The sequence below is a fragment of the Eurosta solidaginis genome, chromosome 2, assembly GCF_040869045.1.
Source record: "Eurosta solidaginis isolate ZX-2024a chromosome 2, ASM4086904v1, whole genome shotgun sequence".
Lineage (NCBI taxonomy): Eukaryota > Metazoa > Arthropoda > Insecta > Diptera > Tephritidae > Eurosta > Eurosta solidaginis.
The window spans coordinates 124,890,849-124,903,378 of record NC_090320.1 but is presented as its reverse complement, the minus strand read 5'-3'; positions in this window follow the sequence as shown (position 1 = coordinate 124,903,378).

The following is a 12,530-nucleotide window of genomic DNA, read 5'->3' as shown; positions in this document are numbered from 1 at the left end:
TGGATTTTGTCTGTGATAATGCCAAGATGCGCGAGATGAAGAAACCGGAAAGATCCGGGAGATAGACGTTTATTTTAGAAACTAATTCATAAACTGAAGGGCCAGGTCCTGTAGCCATAATCGTGCAGTCGTCAGCATAGGAAATTATTGTGACTCCTTCTGGTGGGGAAGGGAGTTTTGATATTTTAAAATTAAACAGAAGCGGGGATAGGACACCACTCTGTGGAACCCCCTGTTTAATTTTCTAGGTTTATAAATTGTGTTCCTAAATTCAACCGAAGCCTGCCGACCACTCAGGTTATTAGCGGTCCATCTTTTCAGACAAGCAGGAAGGTGTGATCCTTCTATATCTTGGAGTAGCGTGCCGTGGTTGACTGTGTCAAAAGCTTTTGACAGGTCAAGTGCCACGAGCACCGTCCTATGATGGGGTTTTTGCTGATATAATCCGTAATTAATCTGAGTGTTAATGGCATTGAGCGCAGTGGTGGTGCTGTGCATTTTACAGAAGCCATGTTGGTGCGTGGCTAGGCTAAGATTTGTCGTGAAATGGGGAGCAAAATGGTTTCCAATGTCTTAGCTACTGGCGAAAGGAGTGATATCGGTCGATAAGACTCGCCTTCGTTGGCAGGTTTGACAGGCCTTAGTAGCAGGATAATCTTTGCCATTTTCCATTTTTGGGAATGATGAAGGATTCCAGTGACAGGTTGAAAACATGTGTTAGATATTTTATTCCCTCATCGCCAAGGTGTTTAAGCATTGGCATGGCTATGCCGTCGGCTGCTTCAACCTGTGTGGGGGTGATGGTAATGGGTGGGACGTTGTGTTTATGTTTATGGGCTCGTCTGTTAGCACGACTTCTTGCTTTGTCTACAGCAGAACGCACTATATATTGTCGGCAAAAGCCGCTCGCGAATTTCTTCGAATCAGATAAAGTTTTATCACCGAAGGCTATAGAAACTTTACCAGTGTGTTTGGTAGGATTGGACAAGGGTTTGACGGTTGACCACAATTTACCAACACCCGCAGAGATGCATTTCCTTGGATGCTCCTCCCATTTAGTACGTTTATGTTCATTTACCAGCCGCATGATATCCAAATTAAGACTCATAATAAGGGGGTCTCTAGGGTTGAGGTGTCTCGCAAGGTCACGTTCTCTTGCTCAATTTGCGGCTTCGGCCGGGAAATACGGTATGATTTCAGGTATTCTACCGGCCGGGATGAAGCGTGCAGAAGCTGAAGCGATGACCTTGCGGAACGCACGTTCGCTCTGCCGGACATCGGTCGGGACGGGAACAGCAGCAAAATATTGTTTTGTAAAGAATGTGTAATCTTCCCAATTGGCTTTTTTAAAATTAATGAAAGTCCGCTTTTCAGATGTGATAAAATTGGCAGGTCGCTCAATTGAAAGGCGTATGGGCAGGTGATCAGAAGCTAAAGTAAGGATCGGTTGCCATTCAACGCAATTTATGAGCCCTGCACTGATGATTGAGACGTCAGGTGAGCTGTGGCAATTACCTGCAATTCTGGCTTCCCACGGCAGCCGGTTCTTCGTACCGGAGCGACTCGGAATTTTTTTTCCCCGACCAAGGGCTGTCATTTCAGTGTAACTCCATTTAATTTGTTCTTCATACTAGTTAGTGTATGAGTAGTTAATTGACTACAATTTTGTGGCGTTCATTATACTAGTCAGTTTTAGAATGGTTCATTGACTATGATTTTGTGGTGTTATTCATATTAGTTAGTATTTGACAAAATGCGCGAGTGCTTCTTTAGCCAGTTGCTTCAGTTGATAATGCCTAGATATCGTCCAAATCAACGGGCACATAAACACAAGCATGACGAGCCGACCCTCACCGTTACCGCAACAAAGATTAGAGAAGATATCGAAAAGGCCAAGCCTTCGATATCAATAGTCCCAGACGGAAAACTTATGCCGATGCCAAAACACCTTGGCCATGAGGGCATCAGCAGCCTAGCATATTTTTTCTACTTCTCGTTAAAAGCCTTTGCAATTCCAGATTAACGGATAATGTCAAGGATAAAACTACTACCAAAGACCGGAAACCCACCCAGTACCAACCGATATTATGCCTTTGGTCAGTAACGAAAACGAAACGGCTTTAAACGTTATGATTACCTCAATTAAATGAAATTCTTCGGTTATCCAGCCATCAGCATGACATCCGTAAAATGCATATCACTACCACCCTTCTGAACTCCATTAACACTCATCATAGGACGGCGCTAGTGCAGCTTGGCGTGTTTTAGCATAGTCAACCACGACTGGTTCGCCCTTCTCCATTACATAGATAGATCATTTATTGAAGATTGCACTGCGACCATTGGTCTGTTGTTCCCTCACCTCCTTCACAGCATATCATCCAAGTCAACTTCCTTGACGAACCGTAGCAGTTCTCTTGGCTTGAGGGATTTAATTTGGGAATGTTCTGGCCATGGTGAGCCCATAAACTTAGCCCTGCGTCTTGAGATTGCGTCACATTCCAGGAGGATATAGTCCGCCGTCTCCGCTGATCCATCACAAAATCGGTATGTGTTATTCTGTTACTTTTTAGGTTTTTTATTAAAATTTATTCCAAAGTATAATGTATTGAATTGATAAATTTTAAAGTTATATATTGATATTGATATATTGATAGTGATATTTATATATATGAAATATAATGGATAAAATGAATTTGAGCTAATTTATCAATTTTCAAGTAATTTTTCAACCCAACTATGACGGGTATATTAACTAGTAGGATGCTGATGTATATATCCACTAGTATGTCAACTGGTATTACAATGATGCATAGACTGAGTGGTATGCCAACTGGTATGTTGATGTTGAATACACTAACTAGTATGTCAGTTGGTATGAGATTGATGTATATAATAACTAGTATGCCATCTGGTATTATGGTGGCACAAAGACTGACTAGTACATATTGTAAAGAATTTACTGAAATTCTGCTTATTCCAAATCTTCTGCTAACGTTTGAATCACTAAACTGTTGAATAAATAACTCCAATATTTAATAATGCAAAAATGGTCTTTATTAGACTACTTTAAGGTACTTCACAATCACACTTCTACTGCTCGACAGATAGCGTGCTTAAATCAAACTCATTCATTGTGCCTCAGCTGGCGCTCTTTTATACTCTGTGCTTTGTTGCTCGCATACTTCTAGGCGTTTCTATTTCTAGAATCTACTACTTATTTATCAGCTATAAACTTATCAGCCATAACTACAGATGCACGCCTAGAGCCTCTCATATGCGCGTGTATATATGAGTGATACTTGCACAAATTATTGCCTACTTTTGGGAGCATCACAGATAAGATATATGCATGTGTTTGTGCGTCTATCTCCGCTGCGTGTACGTACATATGTGTAGATATAATGGTTGATACGTTTATGTATGTAGATACAAGTGATTGCCTGCTTTATTGTGTTGTGGCTTCATTTACTTAGCATCAGACTAGTGAGTACCACTCAGTGTCACTGATATTCGTCACAATATGTTAATTGGTATAACCCTGATGGGTTTGCTGACTAGTATGGCATCTGGTACGATGTTGGTGTATATAATGACTAGTTTTTCAATTGGATTAATGCTGATGCAGAGACTGGCAACTGAAATTTCGTGGGACATCGCCGTGTTAAAAATACCAGTTGCTAATATGGAAAAATTACAGAACTCATATTAGTTGGGATTTTTGGCAAACTAGTATTCTTCTAGTATACAACTAGTTGGTTTGACTGCAGGGAAGTTACACATGTGTGCTGCTCTATATTTTTTCGGTTTCTCCTGACTTATTGGACTCTAGTTTAAATGAATTTTGCTTTCCGTATATTTTCGGATTGTTGGAGAACACAAATATTCAATTAATAACATTTATGCGGATATATATTCAACCATTTCATATTTAAATAAGTTTTTATAAACTATCAAATGCAAATCAGCTTAAAGTACCGTCATTGTCGAGACATCACACTGATCGGTCGACACCTACCACCGTGTTAATCGCGACAACCTTCCAAAAATAAAAGTGATTATCTCTTATTCTACTCGTGAACCACACACACTCTTGTTGTAAACGGTTTTTAATAAAGCAAAAAAGAAGCTCACAATTGAGCAAAACAAAAAGAAAAATAATGAACGAACCACTTGATGCTCAATCGAGCATCAAAAGAAGCCAACCGCTTATACAAACTAACAAAGAGAAAACATTAGACATCGCCTCTCCCGGACCTAAATATCTAATTATCAACAGAATAGATTCCGAACAAACCTTAACAAATGTGTCACCATTCCTATTAAAGAAAACAATAGACACTGTATGTGGAGGAGAAATAGAAACTTGTAAAAAACTCCGAAACGGCACACTTCTAGTTAAAACAAAAACACAACAACAAGCTGAGAAACTCATTAAGCTATCAGCAATTAATGAAAATATAAGAGTCGAGGTTAGTGTGCACACATCGCTCAATTTTAGCAAAGGTGTCATTTACTCTAACGATCTCCGAGGAATAAGCGAAGAAGAAATTCAAAGCGAACTCCAACAACAAAATGTCATTGAATAAAAAAAATTATGAAGAAATCTAATGACATCCTAACGGAAGCAGGCCTTATAATCCTAACTTTTTCCCCCATAAACTTAACCGAACGCATCAATATTGGCTACCAATCAATAAACATAAGGCCCTACATTCCTCTCCCACTTCGTTGTACAAACTGTTTGGAATTCGAACACACCGCAAAGTTTTGTAAAAAATACCAAGCGTTGCATTAACTGCGGTCTCACGGCTCATACCAATGAAGAACTCAAAGAAAAGTGCAACAACACAACAGTTTGCTTCAACTGCGAAAAACGCCAACAGAACGACACTAAACACTTTGTACTCAACAAAAGCTGTCCAATATTCATCACACAAAAAGAATTACAAGCCATTAAAACACTCCAAAGAGTGGATACCAAAACAGCAAAACAAATTTATTACGAGCGCCATCAACACGACTCCGTTACATACGCATCAGCAACTAAAGCAAAAACCACAAACTATTCAGCTGGCCGCAATCAAATAACATACGAAGACGAAAACACAACACCCTGTCAATCAACGACTGCTCAGAGAGAAACAAGTAACGCAAAGCCTAGCAAACCAACAACTCATACAATCTCCAACGAAGACTGTAAACCGTCAATCAATTACAAGGCAAAACAGAAAACTCATGATAGTTTTAAGAATAGCAAATCAAAGACCAATACACACAACTTCGATAGCACAGAATCCTCCGACATGGAGGTACTTTAACTTAAGCTAGTTAGATTTATAAGAAACTAAACACATATCCCACTCATTACCCTTAACCCTCTCCAAGTCCCATATTTTCACCAAATGTCATTAAAATTTATTCAATGGAACATACGAGGCTATAGCAATAACTATAACAAACTCCTTATACTAATAAAGACTCATTCTCCAACAATCATTGCACTCCAAGAGACACATTTGCAAACCGTCTCGAATATACCAATACCAATTAACTACAATATCTACGCTTCTAATTCCTGCAGTTCATACGGTGGCACCGCCCTTCTGATACATAAATCTATTCAACATACCCCACTACACATTCGCGGCGCAATTGATACAGTCGCTGCCACAGTCTTTTCGAAAATAAAATTCACAGTGTTTTCTATATATATACCACCAAAAAAACCTTTCAATCTAAGAAACCTTGAGGATGTATTCCACAACTGCCATTCCGCATGCATAGCAGCAGGCGACTTTAACAGCTGGCATAACGACTGGGGTTCTCCCAAAAACAACAAAAGAGGTAAAATTATATCGAAATTTATTAATCAATCACAATTTGTGTTGCTCAATGACGGCTCGCCTACTCATCTGAGCACACACGGTACGTTCAGCCACCTTGATTTAACCTTTTGCTCACCCTCAATAGCGGTCGAAGCAAAATGGGATTTAGAGACCACTTTATATAGTAGCGACCACTACCCCATAATAACAACCCTTTTCCCAACGGCAAGAATTCCTCTACAAAAACAAAGACCTCGATTCAACTTGAACAAAGCGAACTGGCCCTTGTACCAAACACTCACAGACCAACACAACAGCGAAACAACAATCAGCAACAACATTAACCAAGAAGCAGGAAACCTACACAAGATCCTTTTAAAATCAGCCAACCAATCCATCCCTCAGACAACATACACACGCAAACAACAAGTTCCCTGGTGGAATTCACAATTACACGAACTACGCAAAACAAAAACCAACTTTGGCACACCTTCACCAACAAAACTTATTAAACTACAAAAGAGCTAACGCAATATTTAAACGAGAAATTAAAAAAGAAAAAAGAAAATCAATAAACCAATTTACTTCTGAAATCAACCCTACGTCGCATCCGGCAAAATCTGGAAAACCATCCAGACATTCTGCGGATTAAAGACGCGCCACAGCATACATAGCATTAACCCAGCCAACAACCCCGATCAGCAAATTTTAGACAAGCCAGCAAAGGCAAACGAGTTCTGTAAATACTGGTCACACTTGTCCAGTGACGAAAAATACCCGGTGCCTTTTTTACAAGCCAAATCTAGAATTACCATTCTCCCTCCTACAAGTCCCACACAAACCAGCGAGCCTACCCAAATAATTAATAAAGAAATTAACTTTCTCGAATTTACAACAGCACTCAACCAACTAAAAGGGAAAACTCCTTGATCCGACAGAATATCATATCCCATGATTAAAAACTCTGCCCATTCCGTCAAACTGAGACTTTTGAAACTATATAACAACATTTTCAACAACTATATCCCTCAGATGTATAAAAATAGTACCATAATCCCTTTATTTAAACCAAATAGCAACAAAACTAACATAGCTTCCTACAGACCCATATCACTCAATCCCTGCTGTTCAAAATTATTAGACAAAATTAAAGCCAACAGACTATGGTGGTTTGCTTCGAAGGGCAACCTATTCAATAGTCGACAGTTTGGCTTCAAAAAAGACAAATCCACAACTGACGTCTTACTCTACCTGGACCACCAAATAACAAGCACCCTATCCAAAAAAGGCCTCATTTCAATACTTTCGCTAGACTTCGCGAAAGCATTCAACAATGTGGGAATTCATACCATCGTCGACCAACTAGTAGAATGGAGAGCTGGTCACAAAATCATCAACTATATTATACACTACATGGAAAATAGAAAAATAATAGTCAAAGTGAACAACCAATATTCAGACAGCCGCCCCCTATATAACGGTATACCACAAGGCTGCCCCCTCTCAGTCGTACTGTTTCTAATAGCTTACAACAAATTATGCGACGTTATCACGCTTCACAAAGAAGTAGAGTTCTGTGCAAATCAGATGATTTCCAAATAATACGCAAATTAAACAAAAACAAAAACATAGTCGTGAATCTTGACGATATAATTAGCGACATTCAAAATTGGTGTAATTACTCAGGTGCAGTCCTATCTACAGAAAAGTGCAAACATCTCCACATATGCCGGAAGAAAAACTGTACTTGCACACTAATAGCCAATAACTTTAACTTTAACACCAGTAACAGCCTAAAAATTTTAGGTGTACTCGTCATCAATCGATACACTTGGTTAAATCACATAGAAAATCTGCAAGCGTCACTATCAAAAAGACTCAACATAATAAAATGTCTGGCTAGCAACAAATTCAATGCCAACCCGTCGACACTTATAAATGTAGTCAATGCCCTTCTCATGTCGAAGATAGATTACGCCCTATTTTTATATGGATACTGCGCAAAATCTCAAACAAGCAAAATTAAATCTATATACCATTCGGCGATACGAACCTCGTTAGGTGCCTTTCGAACTACTCCAGTGACTAGTCTACTACTCGAAGCAAACACCAAACCACTAGAAATTCGCCGAGATTTAACAATTGCAAAATTAAGTAAGCAAATACTAAATAACAGAAATAGTCCCATTTCTGCTATTACCAAACGTCTCAATAAAGCCAAGCGAGCTCCTAAAATACAATCAGCACTATATAAAACTGTTAATATAGCCCAATCTTTAGGAATCCCATTTATACCGATAAACACTACTGCAGAAAGACGCCCGCATACAAAGCAAACTCGGTAACAACAAATTTTTGTATACCGACGGATCTAAAACTCGCAGTGGCGTATCCTACAGCATAACAACCTCTTCTGAAATCTTAAAAACGTCTCTCCTTCCGGACTGCGCCTCAGTTTTCACAGCTGAAATAATCGCTATAGCAGAAGCCCTTAACATAGCAAAACAAAGGCGAGGACACTTCGCCGTCTGTAGCGACTCACTCTCAGCACTCGACGCTATATCAAACACAAATAACCATAATCACTATGCTTCCATGATCAGAAGTACTCTTATAGACTTCCATCCTAGACTGAAACTTATCTGGATACCAGGACACGTTAAAATTCCTGGCAATGAATTTGCCGACCAAACAGCGAGAGAAGCTACCTCCTCACCTTTAACTGTGACCGCAAATTACAATCACAACGACATCAAGAACTTCATAAAAACGCACTTCACTAAAATACACAGATCACAAATGCACAACACAAGCGCCTGGTATAAAAACATGACCGTTAAACAACCATGCATCCAAACATACCTTAACTTCGCCCACAAAAATAACCCGCACAGACTAGATCTAACTAAAATCATTCGCCTCAGATTAGGTCACACCAAACTAACACACCAGCACAGATTCGACAACAACTTATCTCAAACATGTCCCTATTGCAATAACACCACACTAATTAATGTCGAGCACATCCTAAGCGACTGCAGGATGTTCCATGCCCAACGCACAACTATACTAACCCAAAATCCAAATTCCCTGCTATCAAATCCCAGCCCTCAAAGCATATCCACAATCTTGAGATTTTTAAAATCATCACACCTGTACTTCGAAATCTAAAGAGTTAAGTTAACATGCAACGTAATTACTTATTTTAAAAACATTATAACTATACATAAGAAACTAAGCACATACACATACAAACTTTTAAACCCAGCAGTCAGCTGATGGCCTGCGTTGCTATAGCTGTTTTTTCCGTTAGCCTATAATTTTAGTTATGAGTTAGCGATAATAAATAAATAATAATAAATCAGCTTAAAGTAGTATTATTTACCATAAATTCAGGTCTAGACCTGATATTTGCATCAGGCGAGCGAGGCCTTTAGTAATTTTGACGATTATCCCTACTTAAAGCACTTGGTATGATACAAAATGGGCTTTGCTACGAGCTACTTCTAGTCAGTGTTGCCAGAAAAAAAATTCTTTGGGGCTAGAAACTAGAAAAAATGAGCTAAAAGGAAAGAGAGAGCTAAATTTCTTCCAGAAAATGAAAAACCCGTAGCAATTTTAACTTTTGTTTTGCCATTTGGGGGTAAGGTATCGTTAAAAAGTAAGAAGTATTTTTCACACTACTACAATAACGATACGGCTATAGGTTCGCCAAAAGTACGACTTGCCAAAATGTTGGTCGATGAAAATTAATTAAAATTTTTTCCAATTTTTTTATTCAATTATTAACGTGTTACGGGTGTACGAATCACCATTAATATACACGTGTGCGACATTCAAGTTTATGTTGGGACGAGATATATTTGAAGGGCCTTAGACCTCAAAATCTATGACTTCGCCCTCAAAAAATGAATTATTCTTTTTGCTACACTCATAAATATTTTTTCTGTTCATTAATTTTAAGATACCGTTCTTTATTTCAAAGTCATGACAGCATTTATTCAGTCGTTTAAGACCACTTCTTATTGTCAGAAGCGAATAATACTAAACTAAGCTCATATCTCTCAGTATTGCTGGCTCAAGGTCAACATTTTTTGTTGGTTCCGCAAAAAACAATAAAACACTAAGGTTTTTGTTCATGCCAATATATTTCAATTACCTTCGGTAATCGTCTTCAGGGCAACTAAACAACATAAAAGCATACAATTTATTTATTAAGTGTAAATTAAATAATATATTTTTAAAAAACTAAATAACACATTTATTTTTCACATATTTACCGCCTAACGTGGAGTATTACATTGTCCGTTCTTTTTTAACCCTTTCGCTACATCTTTTTATTGCGCCATTCAAACAATCCAAATTTTTGTCTGAATATTTGTTTTAGCACCAATAACTATACAAATGCATTTTTTTTTTTTTGTATTTTTTTTGTTAAGTGCTACTTTTTTTATGTTGCCATATGGCAGCAAATGTTTTGTATTGTAAAGAAAAGAAGTATTTTTTTGGTTTTTGAATAAAGGTTCGTACGTTTATTAAAATTTGGTTTGACATTAAAATTTAAATTTTTTTATAAATCAAGAGTTCTAAACTAGCTTAAAACAATAGAAAATGCTTTCAAATAAAAAAAGCCATTCAATAGTAAAAATATATACTTACATATTAAAAAATGAATAAAAATATAAACTAAAAACAAAAAATCTTAGTATAAAAAGTATTACAGAAAATTAGAGCTACATATATAAATTACTTAAAATAATACAAAGGAAAGAAGTATCTTACCAAGAACTTAGTCGCTGCAGTGATAGTCCTTAAAGCAATCCCGATCCTCGTTGGGTAGACATAGGTGAACCGAATACTTCGAACATTTGTATATGGAAAATACTGAACATCCTTTTAATTTGCATCTGTGTTTTTCTCAGTGTTCTCCACCTAATGCTGACTTCCATCATATCGGATGGAAACTGATGGTGCTGTTTCATGTCTCTTTCGAGAAGTTGTGGACTGTCGATTTTTTCATTCAAAGAGATTTTTGGCTGTCCACGTTTGTGAGAACATGCGTCCTTATTTGCTTGCGCTAGTAGTCCATCAGCAATGTCGTTGCGGAACTCAAGCAGATCCATGTGTTTCTGCTTTTGGCTTTTATTATTACCCTCATGATCCTTCCTGTACTCCAGCCATGAGTTACATATGGCCACGTCAATAAAGTGGTCAAATAATTTAAGTGTCCATTTCCTTGACCGTATCGATATCCAATACAATGAAAGAAGAAAGTCTACTTTATCAACTCCTCCCATGTTTTTGTTGTACACAGCCACAATATTTGGCTGAGCTATTTCAACTTTCGTCTTTTTTTTCAAATGAAAATCTTTGCACATTTTTAAGCGGCTCTACGCCATACATTGATGAAATCAATTGGACATTACCTTCATCAAGCCACCTTATGACATAAAGATTGTCCTCCCTTTCGATGCGGTAATCAAAACTACCTCTACCTTCTTTTTTCAGTTCCTTTTCAGACTTCAAACACTTTACTACACCTATATCCGCTGACATATTTTGAGGAAACGCCGGAATATCTGTGGGTGCTGTCCAGTACGTATCCAATCTGGGTTAACCAATTGTACCAGTCATAACCTCCAAACCAAGAAACGTAAAAAATTCTTCCTTAGTTAATTTAAATGATCGGCATTTTAAAAGAGAGGCTTAGTTTGTCGCCTGCAATACTCTTTCAAAAAAATCTACAGTGAAGTACTCCAAAAAGTACTGTACTGGAAGTTTTACATTGTTACTTGAATAAAACTAAGGAAACACAGCTTGAGGATGAGCCCACGAAGTCTTTTTCCATAGAGAGTCATCAACTTGTTTTGGTTGATAGTCCGAAGCACAAACTTCTGAGCTAGTTCGTCATTACATTCTTCGTTGATATTTGTAGTACTTATATCATATGGCCCTTGACGAGAAAGATTCCCCATCATGAAATTCTCGTTATTGTCAAATGCTCTAATACTTCTTCCGATTCCGAATCCTCAAGATCTGACAGATCTGAGTCCTCAAAATTCTCCAAAATTTTTCTATAACTCTGTCGCTTGTTTTTCTTGCCATGTTTGAAAATATTATTCCACAAATAAGAATACGTCTCTATGCTACCAGATTCAATCGCAAATAAATTTCCCCTGATGCAAGTTAACACCTTGCGAGAAATATATTATATACCAAACAACAGAGTGGACATTTTCCAACATACTGTTACGAATATTAGCAACACTAAGGGGTATTGCCATCTCTAAGCCCATGCTAAACAGTGATTTGTATGCACATCAATAATTCAATCATTATGTCTACACCAGGTATGCTTAACCAACGAACCGATATCAATTCGTTACGATAATTAACGTTAATAAACGAAACAAAGTAATTTCGTTTCGTTTATTAACGTTAAGAACGTCAAATCAACGAAATGATTTTGTTTCGTTTTCTGCCATATCAAAACGAAATCAAATCGTTTATGTTGATTATTAATTCCAAACTATGCTGGAAAAGCTGATTGGTGGCGGAGTCACTAAAGGTGAAAGCATTAGCCAAGCTGATTGCAACTTTTCTCATGAATTTTGGCAGTACGAACATTTCTCAGAGAATTTTTGACATTACCACCAACGAATTACACAAACAAATTACATGGATTTTGTGTGTATGTCCGCT